Source organism: Prionailurus viverrinus, chromosome A1, assembly GCF_022837055.1.
Source record: "Prionailurus viverrinus isolate Anna chromosome A1, UM_Priviv_1.0, whole genome shotgun sequence".
Classification (NCBI taxonomy): Eukaryota; Metazoa; Chordata; class Mammalia; order Carnivora; family Felidae; genus Prionailurus; species Prionailurus viverrinus.
Genome location: NC_062561.1, coordinates 139745839 through 139768077, shown reverse-complemented (window position 1 = coordinate 139768077; position 22239 = coordinate 139745839). Strand labels below are relative to the sequence as shown.

At 44.2% G+C, this 22239-nt stretch overlaps 1 pseudogene; it reads right to left on the bottom strand.

Moving 5' to 3' along the window:
• Nucleotides 1-22239, bottom strand: part of LOC125164425 (phosphatidylinositol N-acetylglucosaminyltransferase subunit P-like) — a 63803-nt pseudogene that overhangs the window by 36281 nt on the left and 5283 nt on the right.

Below are 22239 nucleotides of genomic sequence, written 5' to 3'. Positions count from 1 at the left end.
TCCTGGCCTGCGTGGTAGGTAGGTTCAAATTTAGTCAATGATTTGTGGCTCTCAACAGGTGATGGGTTATCTTTAATTTGACCAGATGGTTAAACCTGATTTCATAACAGAACGGGATCCTTGGATTCCCTTAACTCTTTGCCTCGGGCTTCCCTCCTATGCCAAACAAAATGGTCCCTTTGTTGTTGAAAGGGCTGGTAAATGATGTAAATGACATTGCGGCCATATATATATATATATATATATATATATATATTCCAATTGAGGTTATATATTTCATTAAATTTCCTAATAACCCCTTAAAATAAATTCATATTTAAATATACCCATGATGCACGAATACACTCTAGTTGTAAATACACTCTTGCAAAACCCCCAAATAATACAGGAAAATCAAACCCTCCGGCCAATTTGTGCCATTGCCCTCTCTCCAATGAACCAGACTGCTTTTCCCCTTTTTCTCTACACAGTTACATTTATATGTTCCCATAGGAAAATCATTTTGTTTTCGTTTGGTATATGTGTGTACATACACAAATGGGGTTACATTTGTTCAGTAACTTGCTCCCCCCCCTTAATATGTTTTAGACATCGTCCCAAGTCACTACATGAAAATCTACATTGTTCTTTTAAACTACTGGATAGTATTCTAAAATATGGGTGTATAACAGTTTATTGTAATTAGACTACTTGCGATTTTTCAAACATTAGAAACAATACTACATCTTGCCATTTGCGACGACACGGATGGAGCTAGAAGGTATTATGCTAAGCGAAATAAGTCAGAGAAGACAAACACCATACGATTTCACTCATGTGGAATTTAAGAAACAAAACAAATCAATGTAGGGGGAAGATAAAAAAAAAGGGAGGCAAACCAAGAAACAGACTCTTAACTGCAGAAAACAAACTGATGGTGAGTGGAGGGAAGGTGGGTAGGGGAATGAGTTACAGAGATGATGGGGATTAAGGAGGGCACTTTTTTTTTCAAAAAACATTTTTTTTCAACGTTTATTTATTTTTGGGACAGAGAGAGACAGAGCATGAACGGGGGAGGGGCAGAGAGAGAGGGAGACACAGAATCGGAAACAGGCTCCAGGCTCTGAGCCATCAGCCCAGAGCCCGACGCGGGGCTCGAACTCACGGACCGCGAGATCGTGACCTGGCTGAAGTCGGAGGCTTAACCGACTACGCCACCCAGGCGCCCCAAGGAGGGCACTTTTGAGAAGGACCTGGTGTGGGATTGGAAGTGTTGAATCACTAAATTCTACGCCTGAAACTAAGAGCACGTCGTACGCTAGCTAACGCGCATTTAAATAAAAACTTGGGAAAAAACCCACAATGCTACAGTGAATATTCTAATGCATGCCAAATTTAGAAGTGGAATTTTTGGACAGAAGGATATGAAGGATATAAAGAGACCAAGGGAAAGGTAGTAGTAAGTTACATGTTTGCTGGGCTGGTGACTGTCTATTTATTTTGTTTCTGATGCCAGAGATTCTGGCTTTCGTTCTGGCTTCTGCACCCCCTTTGCGGCTATACTTGTGTTCATCCGCCCCTGAAGGATAGGTCACTACTCAAAGTCAATTCCAGGAGCATATGGGTTACAGGAGCTTGGACACCCTTAACAGTAAAGACACCCAACAACAGAGCTACCAAACGAACAGCTTGGAGAGGGCTTTGCTCTCTCTGTTCTGAGTCGGCAGAGGTGGCTGGGGCCAAGGCAGGGGTGGGACCAGGTCAGGGGTTATTCCTCCCGGGAGCCAATGAGGCCTAAGTGATGGCAGGCAGGGCTGTACTTCCTGGCTCCTGGGAGGCATGGAGACTCTACTCAGAGCACAGGTCCTTGTTTTGTTTTGTTTTTGTTTTTTTCTTTTTAAATTAAGTTATAATCGACACGTAACATTATATTAGTTTCAGGTGCGCACCATAAGGATTCGATGTTTGTACATATTGTGAAATGATCACGGTAAGTGTAGTTTAGTCCACATCCAACACCACACATAGTTACAAACTTCCTTTATTCTCTCGACGGGAACTTTTAAGATCTACTGTCGTAGCAACTTTCAAAATTGCAATAGAGATTTATTAACTAGGGGCACCATGCTGTGATTACATCCCTAAGGCTTGCTTATTTTAATAACTGGAAGCTTGTACCTTTTGACCCTCTTCACCTCTTTTGTCCTCTCCCCATCCCCAGATGGGCGACTACCGATCCGTTCTCTACATCTATGAGTGCAGTTTATGGTTTGTTTGTTTGTTTGTTTTTTAAGATTCCACATGTGAGAGAGGACCTTTTCAATGGCCTGTGTGCCAGTGGGAATGACACCCAAGTCTCCTGAGCAACAGCCAAGCGGTGGGCAACACGGTCACAGGCATCCTCTCTAGGAAGAAAGGAATCCTATGCTAAGGAATGTCCCTCCTCCTCCCCTTTCCAATTGACTCCTGAACTTATTTGTACTTCTGATAAGAACATTTTGGATAATATCGTAGGTCAGGGCATTTTGGTTTTTTTGTTTTTAGAGAGAAAGAGAGCGTGGGTGAGTGGCAGAAAGGGGCACAGGAAGAGGGAGAGAGACAGTGACAGAGACAGAGAAAGAGGGAGAATTCTTAACAGGCTCCAGACTCAGCACAGAGCCTGACGCAGGGCTCCATCCCACAACCCTGGGATCATGACCTGAGCCGAAATCAAGAGTTGGGTTCTCAACTGACTGAGCCACTCAGGCTCAGCCCCATCCATCTTTTTAAATAGAGGGATCATTACATAACAGAGAGAAATCTGGATTTACACTCAGAGTGTGAACTGGTTTTTGTTTGTTTGTTTGTTTGTTTTAAATTCAAGTTAGTTAACATACAGTGTAGTATTCATTTCAGGAGTGGAATTCAGTGATTCATCACTTACATGCAACAGCCAGTGCTCATCCCAGCAAGTGCCCTCCTTAACGCTCATGAACTCTTAACGATGATCATAATTATACTCCTGTACACTCTTGCCTCACTTGGTCTTCTGAGAGAGAATTTTTTTTGCTCGCATAGAATATCTGCCCCAAATCCCCGACTCTTTCTTTAGCATGATGATCTGGGGTGTATTAACCCTAGGAAAACCTGAAGGTCTCCATGCTATAAACTCAAGGGAAGGAGAGACTAATTCTGGTCCAAGTAGCAGGTGAATTCCTTTGGAGAAAAAAAGGTGATTTTTTTGAGCTATTATATCTCTTTTTTTTTAAAGTTTATTTATTTTGAGAGAGAGAGAGAAAGACGGAGACAGAGAGAGCACGTAAGTGGGGAAAGGGCAGAAACAGAGGATCCCAAGCAGACTCCACACGGTCAGCACAGAGCCTGACATGGGGCTTGAACTCACCAACCGTGAGATCGTGACCTGAGCTGAAATTAAGAGTCGGATGCTCAACCAACTGAGCCACCCCCTGCTTCATGCGCTATAATATCTTGATAAAATATTCCTCCAGTCCAACTCTCTTGGCAACAATTATGCTTACCAAGTAAGCATCTGCTATTATTTTGTTTTCCCTGATGAGGACAAAAGGTTCTAAGAGGTTGACATGTGAAGTCTGGTCATCTTGACCGTTATATTTATCCCTAAATGAAGAGACCAGAATTTTGGATTTCTGGCTAACCTCTTGGGATCTTGTTAAATAGGACATGGAGAGCATCCAGAGCAAAGGAGGGGAGGAAGAATACATTTTAGACGACTGTGCTTTTCTCCTTGACCTCAAGCATAGAAGACTCCATGACTGGAGTCTTCCTGGTCTTGAGGAGAAGACTAGGCCATCAGTGGGGCTGCTGGCTGCTGTGCTCCCGGGAGGGCCGCTGGCCACTGTGATTCTATGCCCTGGACTCGGAGGGCGACCCAGCATTCATCCGCCAGCTCGTGCTCTGGTTTCATGTGTGTTTTGAATTTATTTCCATTCCTTTCCACCCACCATTTTGACTCCCTTTGACCTCTTGCCATTCTCAGAGAACCTGAATAATCACATGTAAAAACGAAATCTCTGCAAGGTTCCTGCCCCTGGAGACGCCACATTTAGACGCAGAGGCTGTGAATGACGGATGGCTATAGGCCATTTTAAGGGCCACAGCATCCACTGTTCATTTGTAAAAACTTACTCTCCTGCCAGTTTCCTGCCAGAACTGATGTAAATCAATGTGTCAGTGTCTGGACTAAAATAACTTTTTTCCCCCTCTGCGAAAACAGGTTTTCAGATAGAGTTAGCCTGACCCTCACTGTGCCCCTGGGGAGGTGTAATAGCTCTGTGCCCTCTGACACTGCAGAAAGAGTGTGCTCCTGCACCCAGCCACAGCTCCTCCTGGATTCCAGGCTTCACTGGGTCCAGGACTGAGTGCAGCAGGGACCCAGGTAGCCAGAGCTGACAGCCTCTGGGAGCACACTTTCCAGAACTGCATGAGCCTGAACTCAGCACAGAGCCTGATGCAGGGCTTGAACTCTGAGATCATGACTTGAGCTGAAGTCGGACACTTCACTCACTGAGCCACCCCAGGCGCCCCGGGTGATCCAACTCCTTATACCACAGTCTATACGTTCCCCTAACATGCAAACACACACACACACACACACACACACACACACACACACACTCACACACACACTCTTCTCTAAATAGGACTCAAGCCCACATTTAGGTTGGTGTCTTACAAAATAAAGCAACTTTGCAATTTCTCTTCTATAACCTAGCTAAGCTTTTATAATCCTGACTTCTTCTAGGTTCAGGGAATAGACATAGGCTGGAGTTCATCTTCTTAGCTGAGCTATTGAGTTATTAAAGATCTCCCTAACAGACGCCTATGTCAAGTCACGTTCACAGAAATTATGTATTTTTTTTTTTTCCGTATGAGACCAAAAATGTGCTGGTCTGATTTAATTCCTTTCCTTCTCTCTCATTTATGACTTAGTTTTATCACGAAACCAAAAAGGTGGGGGTGGGGGGGCAGGGCCACATTTAATCTTTCAGTTGACCATTTCTTTGCAATTCTTTTAAGCCGTAACAATGTTCCATTAACTCATCTTTACCAAGATAAATGAAGGTGAAAACAAGCCTATGGGGTGAGTGGTCTGGGAGGTGAGGGCTGGGAGGAGAGAGAGCTGGAAATGAACAATGCTGAACACGTGAGCGACCTATGCACCTCGTCTCAGATTTAACAGCCATTTGCCACGATTTACAATCCAAGGTACCATTCCTTGCCTCTTCTATCCCCAAGACATGAAGAACAGAAAGAACAAAAATGTCATGTATTCCTTACATTGATGACTTATGGGTTTTTAAGGAGGTTCTCTTGGACATCAGAGCAAGTTGCCCTTGACAGATGACTCTGCTACTGTATTTGATTTCAAGTTCCCACCAAGGAGTGCCAAACAAAATCGGTTATGTTTTAAATTGTCCTATAATTTTTGCCCCTTCCCTCTACTCTGCCATGCCCCCAACCAACAAATAAATCATGGCAAGTTCTTTTAACCACACGCTTTAGAAAGAAACAAGCACAAGGGATATTTTTCAAACTGACATCTGGACCCATTGTTCAGGAAGAACTTTACCAGGTAATGTTCAATTTCTCATGACAAATCACAGCATCCAGTCCATCTGGGAGAGCATTCTAGGGTGATTCGGGGAGGCTGAAGGGCTTCCTTCTGCGTCTGATATAGACAAATGACCTGTGCTGACACAGAGGGCTTTTAAGACTATCTAGTCACCCACTGAGCAAATTGAATCATCAAGCATGGATGCTGCCTCCACCAGATGGTCCAGGTCCAGATGATGCAGCTTATAGAAATAGCCTTCTGAACCCAAGGCGATTGAAGATGAAAAGAGAAAAAGAAAAGACAAACTTTGAAACTCAGTCTCCGTTCTTTCTCTCTTGAAGTTCTCCATCAGTCAATCCAAGGAGAGTATGTTCTGGAGAAACATAGTCTCATGTCTGAAAGTCATGGAAGATAGTTAATCAGGAAGTCATTGCTTTTCTTTCTTTCGCTCTTTCTTTCCTTTTCTCCCTCCTCCCCTTCCCTTTGTTCTCTCTTTTCCCCTTTCCCTCCCTCCTTCCTTCCCTCCCTTTCTTCTCCCTCCCTCCTCTCCTCCCCTCCCTTCTCTCCTTCCTTCCTTCCTCCCTCCTTCCCTTCTACCCCCCCTTCTCTCCTTCCTTCCTTCCTTCCTTCCTTCCTTCCTTCCTCTCTCCCTTCCCCCTTTGTCTCTGTCTCTCTCATTCTTCTATTTCAGGACTTAAGATAGTTCTGGGCTCACAGAAGTTATGACATGGATACTTTGTGATCTTGCTTGGTTTGATGGTTGAAAACACCAGAGTCAACAGGGGACGAGTGCCCTACTTGAATAGTAGCTATAGCAGGAGGCTCTAAAGGATGTTACCCCGTGTTCTCTGCACAAGAAGAAGAAACCAGAGGGTGGGAGGAAAATTCCCCAAGAACGATCTTAGCTTCTTGCCATGAATGGAGGGAGTCAAAAGCAGCTGAGAAATGAGCTATCAAAGCGGAACCTCAAAAGCCAGATTCTTGGGCAGAGAAGTCCTTACGCCCCAAATGGGAAGTTTTGAAGGGACATTATGGACATGGCCTCTGAGGAGAAGCTATGTTTGAACACAGAATTTATTTTAAAAATTTCTTATTGTTTACTTATTTTTGAGAGAGAGGCAGAGCATGAGCAGGGGAGGGACAGAGAGAGAGGGAGACATAGAGTCCAAAGCAGGCTCGGTGCTGACAGAATAGCAGCCTATTCAACCATGAGATCATGACCTGAGCCAACGTTGGCCGCTTAACCGACTGAGCCATCCAGGCACCCCTGAACACAGAATTTATAACCAGATCTCCGTTTTGTTCCTGTTTAGAGTATATTACCCACAGGGCCTTGTGCCTGATGATGACAATAGTAGAATTTTAAAAATTCTTCTGAAACTAATCAGTTGGCTAACATCTGGCAGGTCATGGGCACATGTGACTAGAAGTGAGGAAAATGGGTTGATGTGACTCATGGTTTTATGGAGTGAAGAGAGGGTCTCAACCTCCTTCCTAGCTTTCCCTTCCTCTGTAGGCAAAGAGTTCAATGTTTCATGTGTGAGAAGCACAAAGAACATGTGATAACACTCGCATGTTTATATTGATTTCTTGGCTTCGAGAAAAGCGTTTCTTGCTATCAAGAGCTTGGCTTTCTTAAGGGTCTCTGAAAAAAAAAAAAAAACCAACAAAGAGAAAATGCTTGTGGTGTTTTGAAACTTTTATCATGGAAAGTTCCAAAAACATACACGCATAAAGAGAGCATTGTCTACTGGCCCCATCCTCCCATCACGAGGCATCAGCAATTATCAATTCAAGCCTGAGTGTGCTTCCTTAATTCTCCACCCTTTCCCCTGCCCCCAACAGGACTTTCTTGACCAAGATCCCAGGCGTCATATTTTTTCACTGGTAACTACTTCGAACCTTATCTCTGAGAGCTATGGACTCTTCCTCTCTTTCTTAAACGTAACCGCAATATCATTATCACACCTAAAAAATCCTAACAATAATTCTTTAATGTCATCCAAATTTCATGACCTTTTGCATTTGATTGGTTTGAGAACCTTCTGGCTGGTGGGAAGGGGCTCTCAGGCAGGTCACTGGGCACCATGTTAATGCTTCTATTATATGGTGTGGTGTCCACAGGTATAATTAGGCCTGTGGCCTTCTCAGCCCCAGGCAGCCACTAACGAAAATGCAGGGCAACAGCTAAAGGAAAAAAAAAAAAAAGCTCTGATTTAGCAATTCCCCTCAGGCGTTCTCTTTTCCTCCTGGTTGTTATCCCACAAGCAGTTACCATTTTGTAATTTCCCCAAACCACCCCCATTCTTGTATTATCTAATCACTTACAGAGCATCATAGATGTTGGTAACATTGTTGTGTTTCCGAGAAAATACTTTTCTATTTCTAAGTCTGTCACTGAGGCGAGAGCCATTGAACTCTGGAAAACTGTCAGGTTAGCTGTAATTATGGTGTGGGGTCAGGGACAAAGATTTGGGGAAAACACCAGGCCTCCTTAGAGCGAAGAAGGGGACCACTGAGGACAAGGCGCCCTCTGTTTCTGGCATATAATTGCTTTAGCATTGAAAAAAATGGCAATCCTTGACCTGTGAGTCTGGAACTTTCTTCAGCATCTCTGACAGAATGTCACTCTGTTTATGACTGTGGTGAGATGATCCTTTACTCCCAGTCTTCTCAAGAGTTGTGGATCACGACGAATATTGTCTGGCGGTCTCACGTTGAGCGTTTTGAACTACAACGAATCTAAAACCTCTTTGGATCACTGTGTTTTGGGTTTGGTAATTTTTTCCAATTTGCAGGCACAGCCACTCACATCTAAGAGCACCAATTCATCGAGTTAATTGAGGTGGCCCAGCAAGGGCTTTTCGCTGCAAAATGTTAATTTGGAATAGGCCTTCAAAGCTTTCTCTTCCTGGTAGAGCCACATGGCTCGACAGAGGCCCGTCCAGCTCTCCAGTGCATGAGGACAGTGTTGATTATACAGTTCCATTTCGGCCACGGAAAGGTTCTGTGCCTGTGCCCTCAGGTAGAGACAGGGGAGAGTTACAGTTGCCTTTTGAGTTCCCACGCTGGGCCCAGGCGTGTTCCTCCCTGCAATCCTATGAACTCACTCTGGGAAGGTAAAGGAGGGTGGGATTTGTCCCTTCCTTTCTGCATCACAATTGCACCTGTTAGACTGGCTTTCCTCAAACCTTTGCTCTTTTATGCAAATATCCAAAGCCAATCAGTTCAGCAAACCTGCTGGCCCTCTCCTACTAAATGCAGGGTCTGTAGTCAGGCTCAGGGAAGCAAGAAATACTGGAGACACAGATTTTTGTCCTCAGGGAAGAAAGATCTACCCCCAGGTAGCCTCATCCAATACAAACCAATGTCCTCTTGACCCACCCTCTGAAATACCATCGAATCTGTCAACATTTCTCCATGGCCATCCAGCCCAAGCCACCGCCATCACCACCACCATCATCTGTGTGGCTGCTTGCAGGGACTTCTATCTGGTCTTTGTGCATCCACCTTTGCCTCTCTACAGTCCCATGTCAATCCACACAGCACATGAAACCAACTTTTCAAAAACAGACACAACGATAAATCACCCCTCGGCTTGAAGGCTAAAGGTACAAATTCTTAACAAGGCCTTCAAGGCCCCCCTGTCCCCCACCCCCCAACCGTCTCTTTTGCCCCCTTTGGCTCATCTCCCTCACTGCCGTTCACTGTGACCTGCAGGTCCTGTCCTCACGAGACTTCCTCCTGCCCCAGCTCTCCCTGATAAACTCTTCCTTCCATTTGCCTAATGAGTTCCCAAGCAGCCAGGAGCTCTAGGCTCAAACATCTCTCCTTAGGGACTTTCCCAGAGAGCCACATAGCATCATGTTCTTCTCTGCAGTGCCCCTCACAGTTGTCCTTTTCCTCTTGTTGTGTGATTACTTGATGTAGGCCTGTCTCTCCATGCCTTTTGGACCATAAGCAACATGATCCGTGAAGAAGACAGGGACCATGGCTCCTTTATTCACTGTTGCGTCCCTAGTGCCCAGCACAACCACTGGTGTGGAACGAACGAACAAGGCAAATGCCCTAAGTCAGGGAGACAAGTCACATTGGGAAAGGTGGTCTGGTAGCCTTAGAAATGAAAGGCAGTGCTAAAAGATAAACTGAGGTACATTAAAACTTTTAAGAGCTTGTTTGAACAGAAATTGATCTAGGGGTGCCTCGGCGGCTCAGACGGTTGAGTGTCCGACTTCGGCTCAGGTCATGATCTCGCGGTCCGTGAGTTCAAGCCCCGCATTGGGCTCTGTGCTGACAGCTCGGAGCCTGGAGCCTGCTTCTGTGTCTCCCTCACTCTCTGCCCCTCCCCCACTCATGCTTGGTCTCTCTCTCTCTCTCTCTCTGCCAAAAAGAAATAAACATTAAAAAATTTTTTTTAAAGATTGATTTGAAGAGGGCAGCAGGAAACAGAAGGGGTTAAGGGCGCTGTTCTGACCAGAGCACAAAGAGACTCTCATAGACCAGAGGCGAATGCAAAACAACGAAGTTATTGATTAGCTATAGCTCAAACGTTTGCCCTACTTGGAAAAGCCTAGGTGGCCATTTGTGATTGGTTGTCCTTAGGTTCCCACTGAGTAACCTTGAGGCTTTACAGGCTTCAGTTTTGGTTTGTTGATGTTGGTGGCTGCTAAGCTATTAGGACCACTTCAGTCTAATGACCACCTTGATTAACTAATTTAGCAGGAGAGAAGGGAAGGAAAGCAGAGATGAGAGACTTTGGGAGACAGAGTCGAGGTGACTCGAAAAGCACCAAAGGTAAGAGAGCCTTGACGTTTATGAGTTCCCACACTTGATGGCTATTTCCCAGAATACATTGCTCAGCACCCTTATCCCAAGAAGCGTCCCCTAAAAGAAAAAAAGGGGTCCACGGACAAATACTTTTGAAAAGTATTCTCACCCATATCTCTTTTATGGAGCTTCACAATACGAATGATCATATTTGTACCTGATACTTTAAGGTTACTTAAAGAAAGCCTATTTGACTTGAAATGAGGAAGAGCTATTTGGTGGGTGGGGAGGAGTTAGAGGGTAATTACCTTTTCTGATCTGTTGAGTTAAAATGCCAGCGACTTTCCGAGGGGGGATGTTAAACAGGTCATTGCAAATGTAGCTCTGGAGATGAGAGGGTAGATACGTGAAAATGCTCAGAAAAATATAAGTTCAGGCCTGAACACGTCCATCTTCTATAGGAATGGGCTTTCTGGGGATACAGTCCTTTAGCCTCCAGATAAACTATCTTGGAGGAAAGTTCAGACAAAATGTGCTCACCAATCTCCCTTGCAGTTAAGGGTGGCCAGTAAAAATAAGTGGGAGTTGGTTGGGACTTCCTGCCCAGCTCTTCAGAAGGGACCTACCTGATATACCTGAGCTCCTAAGGAGTGCTATTCACCACAGCCAAAAAGGGGAAACAACCCAAATGTCTACTGACATGCATGGATAAACAAAATGTGGTGTTGCTTTCTAAAGGGAAGAGCCGACAAACAAAGAACCACGGGCAGGCCAGTGAGGTCTGGGTGCTTCTTGAGCGATAAGCAGGAGAATTACATTTTTTGCATGTTTCTTTAAAGGTAAAACCTCTTGGTAAAGAATTCAACGCTATCATAATTTTAGGGGTGAGACTGCCAGGTTCTTGGCTACAACTCACGGTTGAGTATTAGTTGCACTATCTATGATTGAGCTAATTGTAGGTTACCGATGCCATATGTATATTTATTCAATATCAACCCATATTTGTTTGAGTCCCACTTTGTACGTGTAGTGAGCAGCAAGGAACAATAGACCTGACTGAAGCCACAGTGATGGATCTTATTGCAAACCACAAGCTTTTCAAATTCCCCATTAAATGCAGAGAGTCCTCATGGAAGGAAGGAACTAAGATCCCTATTGATAAATACAGACACCGGATGACCTCATTGCCTCTGCCCCCTTCCACCCGCCAGAGTGTCTCTCAAGGTCCCTGGGTAATTGTGACACTAACAGGCTCCTTTGTAGATCAGCCATTAATTTTAATTAAAAAAAAAAAAAGTCTTGGGATTGCATTTGAGCTCAAAAGAAGAATGAAGCCCCTGCAACCAAGAGTGACTGTGGGGCAGGTGGAGAGTAATGAAGACATGACCTTGGGCAAGTCTTCTCTGCAAAACCCCGCTCCTCATCTATAAAATACAAGTGTTGGAAGAGGTTATTTCAGGAACCTTCCAGAGCTGATAGTCTGTGAGGCTAGTTATTGAGCTACTTAAATGAAACGGCTTGTGAGGAATTTGAAATTATGTCTCTCCCGGACTGCTAGAGCCCTAAGTTACGGGATGTTCAGTCACACATTTACTCATCCATACTTGCATCCACCGAGCATTTATCAAGGTCATACTGTGTGCCTGTTCTTAGCCGCTAGAATTGTCTTGATGGATATGACATGGTTCTTACCTAGAGAAACTCAGGGTTCACCTGCCGAGGCACAAACACCTTAAGAGCTTTAACAAAGGTGAGATTGCAAAGGAGGAAATACCTGCAATATGTTTATGCAGGTATTATGCGGGACAAAAGAAAGTTTCTAAAGCAATTAAATGAGATGACAGGATCTTAAAAAGAGTGGAATGCTCCAGCTTGGGAGCTAGAGAGGGAATGAAAGGGGTGAGGTCATAGGGACCTATCATGCTAAGAATTTTGGTCATTTTCTGGTTGAGAATAATCAAGGACAATTATTAAATAATCAAATAAACTAGGATAACAATCACATGATGAACAAACAAGGAAATAATCAAAAGTAGGTTCTAAAAGCATCCCACTCCCCTTTTTAAGAAAAGATTTTATTTTTAAGTAATCTCTACACTGAATGTGGGTCTCAAACCGATAACCCCAAGATCAAGAGTTGCGTGCTCTGCTGACTGAGCCAGTCAGGTGCTAACATCATCTCTGAGAGCTCAGGATAAGAAAAATCCAAGGAGTTGTTCATATCCATAATCTCGTGGAATGTGACAGCCGAAAGTGTAAGGATGTCCCCAGGAAGGTTCCACAAAACTCAAGAGGTAATCATCCCCCCTGCCCCATATTATCACTTTAACAGAGTAACATGGCCTGCAAATGGCAAGATTTCATTCTTTTTCATGGCTGAGTAATATTCTACTGTATATATGTACCACATTTTCTTTAAAAAATTTTTTTTAAATGTTTTTACTTATTTTTGAAGGAGAGAGAGAGAGAGCATGCAAGCATGAGCAGGGGAGGAGCAGAGAGAGAGGGAGACACAGAATTCGAAGCAGGTTCAGGTTCTGAGCTGTCAGCACAGAGCCCAACGCTGGGCTCGAACTCACAGACCATGAGATCATGACCTGAGCCCAAGTCAGATGCTTAACCGACTGAGCCACCCAGGCGTCCCTGTACCACATTTTCTTCATGGAGCTAGAGAGTATACTGCTCACATGTGGAATTTAAGAAACAAAATAGGGGTGGCTATCTGGATCAGACATTGGAACATGCAACTCTTGATCTTGGGGTTATGAGTTAAAGACCCATGTTGGGTGTAGAAATTACTTAACAGAGAGAGAAAGAGAGGGAGAGAGGGAGAGAGAGAAAGAGAGAGAGAGAAAGAGAGAGAGAAAGAGAGTGAGAGAGAGAGAGGAATCAAGAAATAGACTCTTAATTATAGAGAACTGATCGTTACTGGGGGGAGGGGGTTGGGTTAAACAGGCAATGGGGACTAAGGAGGGCACTTGTGATGATCACTGGGTGATGTATGGAAGTGCTGAATCACTATATTGTGCATGTGAAACTAATATAACACTGTATGTTAGCTAACGGAAATTAAAATAAAAACTTAAAAAAACCCCAGAGTAACATGACCTAATGTGTCATGATTCAATGTCAAAACGCTCAAGTGAGGTCCTTCTTTTTTTAGTGTTTCAAGAATGCAGAGGGATAGCTTTGAACTTGGACTGATGTAGATCAAATAGCAATTCCATGTAACCTTACACTGATCACTTAATCTCTCTGAACCCCAATTTACTCTTCCATAAAATGAAGGTAATACTTCCTACTTTTTAGGGTTATGAGAATCAAATAAATCAATGAAAGTATTTAGAATTTGCTAGTGCAATTATACATTTATTTCTGTGATTATTTTTTTAATTTTTTTTTCAACGTTTATTTATTTTTGGGACAGAGAGAGACAGAGCATGAACGGGGGAGGGGCAGAGAGAGAGGGAGACACAGAATCGGAAACAGGCTCCAGGCTCTGAGCCATCAGCCCAGAGCCTGACGCGGGGCTCGAACTCGCGGACCGCGAGATCGTGACCTGGCTGAAGTCCGACGCTTAACCGACTGCGCCACCCAGGCGCCCCTATTTCTGTGATTTTTAAAAACAAAATCTTTCCCACTACATTAGAAGTTCTGTGAAGGTAACAGCCCTGCTTTTCCTCATCCTTAGGTGGATGGATAGTGCCCAGCCCACGCACGGACTCTGTTAAACAGTGGTGATGATGATAGATCTTTTGTAAAGCGTACGGGGTGATGAGAAGGGGGAATCCCCTTAGGATGTGTTTCTACAATTTTTGTTAAACCAAGAAGTCAGATGCAATAGCTCACCCTATTTGTATAGACCTAATTTCTGGGCTCTATTCTGCCAGGCAACGTATTGCAAACACATCAGTTAGGTGAGGCCGATGCTCATAAACAATTAGGTTCACGGCATCAGTAGGAAGAGAGTCCTGAGGCAAGGTGATTCATTCCCCATGTTAAATCCAGTATGGTCAGCCTCTGGATCTTTTAAATGATGCTTTCTCAGTCATGATTTCATTTTTCTTGGGGTTAGTCTCCGCGGTAATTTTCTTTCCTTTTTTTCTATAATTGAAATATATTTGATGTATCACATCGTGTAAACTTAAAGTGCACAACATGCTGATCGGATACATTTGTATATTACAGCATGGTTGCCACTAAAGCAATTATAAGCGACTCTCAGGTCACATAATTATCATCTCAGTGGTTCGAATAATTAAGACAGTTTCTTAAGCAAGTTTGATGATTACAACACATCGTTGTTGTCTGCATTCACTGTATTGTACATTAGATCTCTAGCACATTGCAAATTTGTACCCTTGATCGGCATCTGTCCCGTCCCGCCACCCTCCATCCCCTGGTAACCATAATTTTACTGTTATTACAAGTTGGTTTTTTTTTTTTTAAGATTCCACATATACGTGATATGCGATATTTGTCATTCTCCATCTGACATCTCGCTTAGCATAATGTCCTCAAGGTCCATCCATGTTGTCACACTGCAATTTTCTAAAGTGGACAATGTTAAGGTCTGAGTACTTCGGGTGCTTGGGATAAACATCACATCAAGATAAACTCCTCTGTCAGATTTTAAAGTTACAGACGGATCTGTAGCAGACTCATATAATAATTTGGGTGTTCTAGGCATTATTCTCACTGGAGTATGCGCAGGGAAATTCTTCTGCAGGCATGATTTTCTGCTTGACACTTTCTTCCTGAATATGGAAGAAAATGGCCTTTCCCCATTTCCCTTTCTTCAAGATTTGGTCCTTCATCTAGACCCTCCCGAGATAACCTCCAGATCACGGTGTCTTGCAAAACACATGGACTTCAAAGTCAGATCTCAGTTGCAATCTGGACTTACTACTTACCAACTACGAAAATGTGGGCAGAGGCTTTGGATTTATTGTACATCAGGTTCTTCTTCTACAAAATGAAAATAATAATATCGTGTGTTTCAGAGGGTTATTACAGATGTCACCAGATGTAGACATTTTATTTGCCTTAGCTTCTCTTGTAGAGAACACTATATTTGTCTGGAAGGAATACCGGGGCGAGGGTAAGACCCCTAAGGGCAAGCTCAAGACACCCGATGTGATTAATACACTCAATTGCAGGCAATACGAGGAGGATTTGACTTTGCTTATAAGGAAAAAGGGAAAAGGAAAGGAGGAGAGAGCGGAGAGAGTGATGGTGGAGGGCTCTATATTGTTCAGTCAGACATTTCCTCAAGCCCTTTTCTTGCCCCCTAGCAAGTCTATAAATTTGATTAAACTCACCAGATTGGTTCTAGAAACATGTGAATGGGGCTGGATTTCCGTTTGGGATCAAAGAGGAGATAGCACATGTGGCTGTAAACCCGGTAAAAGATTAGACTAATGCTCTGGGAATTCATGGAAATTGAGGGAAGGGCTTGGAACTTCCATGGTTTTTAGAATTGAGGTTCAAGCCAAGTTCACTAGAGGTCAAGGAACAAGGAAATCCTAGGGGATGGCTGGATTCTTGAGGATTCGAGTTAATGTACCTAAAATTGTCTACTACGCATTGTTCATCTAAAAACTGATGGCTAGTGGAGTGCCTGAGTGGCTCCGTCCATTGAGCATCTGACTCTTGATTTTGACTCAGGTCATGTTCTCCCAGTCTGTGAGTTCAAGTCCTGCCTCAGGCTCTGCACTGACAGTGTGGATCCTGTTTGAGATTCTCTCTCTCCCTCTCTTTCTGCCCCTCCTCCAATTTCTTTCTCTCTCTCTCTCTCAAAAGAAATAAGTAAACTTTAATAAAAAAATAAAAACGATGGCTGCTATCTTTGGCCACATGCAAATCCAATGTTGAGTATTAGACTTGAATTGCATTTCAAAGCTGGAGCTAAGCCCAGATGGAGAAATTAGATATAAGAAGATTTCATCTGACTTAAAGAGGGGAGGGAGGAGAGAGTGCAGAAAAGAGATGCCCAAAATAGGTATTTCTGTCCATCCAGTCCTCTGTTTGTCATTTCTAAGTCCAGAAACAAGAGCTGTCATTTTTACATTCCTAGTAACTAGCTCTGGAGCCTTTAACATGCCTTCTAATGTCTCAGCCTTAGTTTGACTTTTTTTGCAAAGTGAATTTCCCTACATTGACCTCAAAGGAACCATGTCTGGTTTGAATGAAATCAGGGAATGTTAAAGTACTTTTCCAAATATGAAGTCTTACACAAGAGCAATCGTGAGCATGATCATGGCTGCCCTGACCACCCACCACCGCAAGCTACTTAAAGGCATGGGCTACTGTCTTATTCATGGTCTTATCTCTTTGCCTAAGACAATGCCCAGAAAGTATTTACTGAGTGAACAAATGACCGCATTCAGCATTTTTCACTTTTTGAATAACCACCACACCGGAAAGTTTATCGTCTACACTGTCTTCATAGCACCTATGCCAACGTTTCTCTGTTCCTCTGACCCCCCACTTCCATTTCTTCTCTTTGAGCTCATGACTTCATCCACTAAAGAAGAGTATTAAAAAAAAAAGTTATTGCAATTCTTCCTCTTGAGCCAATTCTGTGCATCTGGGATTTCTATTTCCTACCCATAAACCCAAGTGATCTGGTTTCTGTCCCAACACTCGACTGAAATTGTTCCCAAATAGTCAATGTAAATTCACCGATTGGAAAGCCTGATTACCTTTTCTTAGACTTTATTCTTCTTGACCTCCTTGAAACACAGGACACTCTGGTCACATTTGGCCACTTTATCCTTTGGCCACTGGACTCTACCCCCCCGGGTCTTTTACCATAAATAATGTATATCCCCCTTGGCTTCCCTCCCTTCTTCTATCTGTCCCCATTTCTGGACCAAATTCTCATTCCCTCCTCAATGAGTCTCCAATGGTTTCTACCTTTTCAACTTCCTGATACATGTACCCTGCCTGCTTTGGGCACCAGCACCTGGATCATATTTTCCCACGTCATAGACTCTCCAATTCCCTAGTGCTCTAACATGCTGCTCTGTGGTTCTGGGAGGATGCTTGGGATCCACCTCCACCTCTACCTTGGGGCAGGTCTCCCCTTCCTGAAACTGGAAGGCAGCAGCTGAACAGAGGGACATAGGGACAGTCTCTTCAGTCTTCCCCTCTCTTGGAATATATCACAACATCGCCTGTGATTCCTGTTTAGATGACTCAGGGACACATTTCTCTGGCTGTCATGTCACCAGACATCAGTCCACATTTCCCATGGCTTCCTAGATACTTCTATTAGAAGCCCCTGCCTCCTTCTCAGCCTCAACTCCATTAAAATCTGACCCACCTTCCCACATAATCTGGATCTCCCTCTTTACAATCAATAGCACTACCATTTTCTCCAGTTTTTTTTTTAATTTTTTTTCAATGTTTTTTATTCATTTTTGGGACAGAGAGAGACAGAGCATGAACGGGGGAGGGGCAGAGAGAGAGGGAGACACAGAATCGGAAACAGGCTCCAGGCTCCGAGCCATCAGCCCAGAGCCCGACGCGGGGCTCGAACTCACGGACGGCGAGATCGTGACCTGGCTGAAGTCGGATGCCTAACCGACTGCGCCACCCAGGCGCCCCACATTTTCTCCAGTTTTTAAAGTTTATTTTTCATTTTCAAATTCATCTCTGATTCTTTCTGCTACTTCTAACTTATTTCTGCTCTGTTTAATTATAGTAAAATAACTTGCTGCCTCTTCCCCTCTTCTCTGTAACATCCCTCTCATTTTCCCTCCTTTTCATTTCCACTCAATTTCCATTCCAGCCTCACTTTTATGTAGGTCATCATCTCAGGTCTGAATGAATACAGAATTCCTCAGCTTACCAGGAGTTGGAGCTTGGAGTATTTGGAGTTGGGCTGCCTAGGTTTGTGTCCAGACCTTACTGCTTCTTACTGTGTATTGAGGACATTGTCCTTGTGCCGTATCCCTGGCCAGATATGCATGACCTGTTCCCTCTCACTGCTCAGCTTCTACTCCCGCTGCATGGCTCAGCTTGTCTCACCTCCATGTGGCCCCCGTGACACAGCCATTGCACACTGCTTTCTTTCTCCTCTGAAACACACTAGCCTTTATGTATTAGTAGCACCATTTCCTAGTTAGGAAAACTTACATCGTACTACATGAATGTATCCAGTAAATATTTACAGAGCGCTTTCCTAGGCACTGGGGAAATAGTGTGGCATAGGGTATATAATGAAGCCTACATTCTAATTATGCAGGTATGGAAGATGTGGTTGGCAATTATGTAAACAAGTCAGCAATCAAGAACAACCTAGTCATAAGTACTATGACAGAAATTAAATGGCGATGGATCCGAAAGTGTTTCATCAGCTATTTTGGATTGGTGGTATAGACAAAGAGAAAGTGTTGATTTTCTGAGGAGGGAACAGCGAAACTGAGATCTGAATCACAGAAGAGTTAACCCTGGGACGATCTGGGACCAGAAGTGTCTAGGTGAAGAGACCAGCAAGTTCAGTGCCCCAAGGACGGAACAAGCCTAGTGACTGGAGAAACACAAAGAAGGTCCATTTACCTGCAGGGTATATATAGGAGGAGGCAGATAAGTCAGAGAGGTTGCCATGGGCGTATGGGAGCCCCAGATCAGATACAGCCTTGTAGCCTCGGGTAGGAAGTTTTAGATTTAAGTTTAGATGTGGTGAAGCGGAAGAATGATACGGCCCGATTTATTTTGAAAATCTCACTCTGGCTGCTGTGTGGAGAAATAGCAGAGGAACATCCAAGTGGAGGCAGGGAGGCTGGCTGCGAGGCCACTGCAGGAGTCCCAGAGAGTGTTGGTGGTGGGAACGGCACGGGATGGGGGAAGGGTGCACACTGGGATATGTTTTGAAGGTGTGGTTGGCATGGCTTGCTGACAGACTGATGTAACCGTGGGCAAGAAATGACAAACCAAGGATGTTGGGGTCTCAGCTTGAGCAGTTCGCGGTAAGAGTTGCTTTTTACTGAGGTGAGGATGACAGGGCTCCCCTCCGTGAGGCGGGCAGAAGGTAAGTGTTTTAGAGGAGAGAGAAGTCCCTATGGGCGAGAGGGCAGGTTGGCTCCTCAGAAGGGGACAAGCTGAGCCTTGAACGATCATCATGGAACTTAATCTAAGAGAGGTTCAACTTATTTTTTTTACATTTCGATATCGATATCGCGTTTTATTTATTTATTTATTTATTAAAAAAAAATTTTTTTTTCAACGTTTATTTATTTTTGGGACAGAGAGAGACAGAGCATGAACGGGGGAGGGGCAGAGAGAGAGGGAGACGCAGAATCGGAAACAGGCTCCAGGCTCTGAGCCATCAGCCCAGAGCCTGACGCGGGGCTCGAACTCCAGGACTGTGAGATCGTGACCTGGCTGAAGTCGGACGCTTAACCGACTGCGCCACCCAGGCGCCCCGATATCGCGTTTTAATAAGAGAGATATTCAAAATCATTATGGTCAAAATCATTACATCAAAAACTTTTATAATAAATGCTTGTTGTTAGTCTACCTACAATTTCGTTTTTGGTGCAAAGTTCTTTGACTGCAAGAAAGAATTTTTGGCTTACTTCACTAATAGGAATATCTCTTAATGTTGGGATGGCCTCTTCTTCGTATTTCTTCTGCTGTTGATTTTTAGCCTAGTCATCGGTGATGGCATGGGTGGAGTTGAGCTGAGAGGTACTCATCATGTTTATTCCCAACAAGAGTACGTAACCGATTACTATAGTAGTGAGGAGGTAGACGGACAACGCAAACGCCCAATACTTTTGAGGCCAGTAGGTTAAGCCTAAGGAGTTTAGCCAAGATTCAGAAATAAAAGCTCATAGAAGATATAGTATGAAGCCACATTGGGAGCTTAAGAAAAGAGCAAAGCCATACATCGCTCTTTCTGGCAATGGTGGTGGTGAATGTTCCACCATTTCCCCTGTGGCTTTGGACAATCTTGGGTCCTCGAAGCGCCCACTCAGACCCCTCCTGACAGCTCGGCCACCTCAGCTTCGAGTCCCCTGTGCAAGTGCTGCCCTGGGCTTTCGATATGTTAGGGTGAATGGATATGTTTGATGAGAAAACTAAGGACAGAGAGACTACATATGTTAAAACCAAGTCTGTCCTCATTCACACCAACGATTTTTCTAAACTCAAACCTCATTAAGTTTCGGCACTTTACTGGCCCATGTCGCAGAAGCGTTAGCAGTGAGGTGGAGGGAAATGTAGAGATTTGAAGAACGGGATTCGACAGCAGAGGGACTTCAGGTATGTTCTCTGACCTTCTCCCATGGCTCTGACTTCTAAAGCCTCACCTTTTCTATTCATACTTGTGCTGGTTTTATGTTTGTCTGACTTGTCTCTTTGTCTTTGATGGCACCCCTGTTTTTGTTCCCTGGGGGCCTTCATTTAATACTCTTCACTGATCTCCTGTCTCCCTTGCCTGAGGAATTCTCTTTCATCATCAAAAGCATTTCATCAGGCACCTATTTAGCACCCTGCTCTGTGTTAGGAGCTAGACATGTTTCTGGCCTCCAGGTTTCTGACAATTCTTAAATTCCTCTTATATTGTGCCTTTTTGCAGAAATTGTTGTGGCCGCCCGGGTCTACAGCACCAGACTTCAGAGAGTTGGTGACAGTGGACCTTGCTCTAGCTCTATGGCAGGTGCTCGGATATGGCTGGTAATTAGAGAAACTCTATGTTTCCTGGGCTCTCTGTGTTTTAGGGCAATGGCTATGGCCAGAGTGCTCATGAGCCAGATAGAGCAAGGTTCGAATGCTGACAGCCACTTTCTAACTGTGTGATGTGACTGACAGTGCTTGTTTTCCTAAACCTCGGTTTCCTCCATTGTAAATAGGCTATTACACACCTACTTAGCAGTGCTGTGGAGACCTACGTGAGCTAATGTATGTAAGCCCCCAGCACAGTGCCCGACACAGGTAAGGGTTCAATAAATGGTGGAATTTCTTATTGATTTATCAATCTGTCATTGATAAAATGGCATGCCCAGTAGAGCATTAACAAGGGATAGAAAAACAGACACAAATACGATGAGAAAGTGATGATAGAATCTTAGACGTGGAAGAGGCCAAAGTAGAAGAGATAAAAGTTATTCAGAAAATAAATGGTGAGTGCATACATGGAAATTTAAAGGCTTGTGTTGTCAGCCTGATTGAGTTCATGGGGGTCTGAAAGGGCAGGGTAATAATATTCCCCAGGACCCACCCCATCAGGAATAGTAAGCTATAGGACTTCTTTCTTCCCAGATACACAGAAAGGCAGCAGCACAGTGGATAACTTCCCGAAGCCTTCTTTAGGAAGGTTTGCAGGCAGGGACTGAATCTCTGACAAAAATCCACTCCAGGGGGGCACTGATGCTCCGAGGGCCAGGAAATGGTTCTCTGAAGGGCCTTCTCTTGGCTTTGCCTCCGACAGGATTGCACTAACTTCTTCGAGTTAGCCTATAGTTTGGCAAAAAGCCTTCCCTCCTGGGTAGCTGAATAATTTTCAGATGATCCAGCTGGCACATTGTAGAAATGGGCTAATGAGTCAGGAATGATCTTCTAAGGCTCTTCCACACCAAACTCGCTCAAGGGTAGAGAATTTCCAGGAAAGTCAGTGAAAGATTTATGAGACGAATCCCGGAACTATTTTCTCCTCCGTCTATTGTTTCAGAAACAGTGGGCTTGCGGTGCGAGGGGTGGAGAGGGCAAATTAGCGTGGGACAAAGACACGACTCCTGCTTTCCAGAGAGAGCTGGAGAAAAGAGTGACTCCAGAAGCCAGCTAATGAGGATTCCCTGACAAGGAAATATTCAAGATTGGAATGCGCCTGCCTGCAGGCCCCACAGAGCCTCAGAGATGAATTTGAGGAGGAAAAGAGATGCAAAACTCAGAGGCACTGAGGGGAGAAA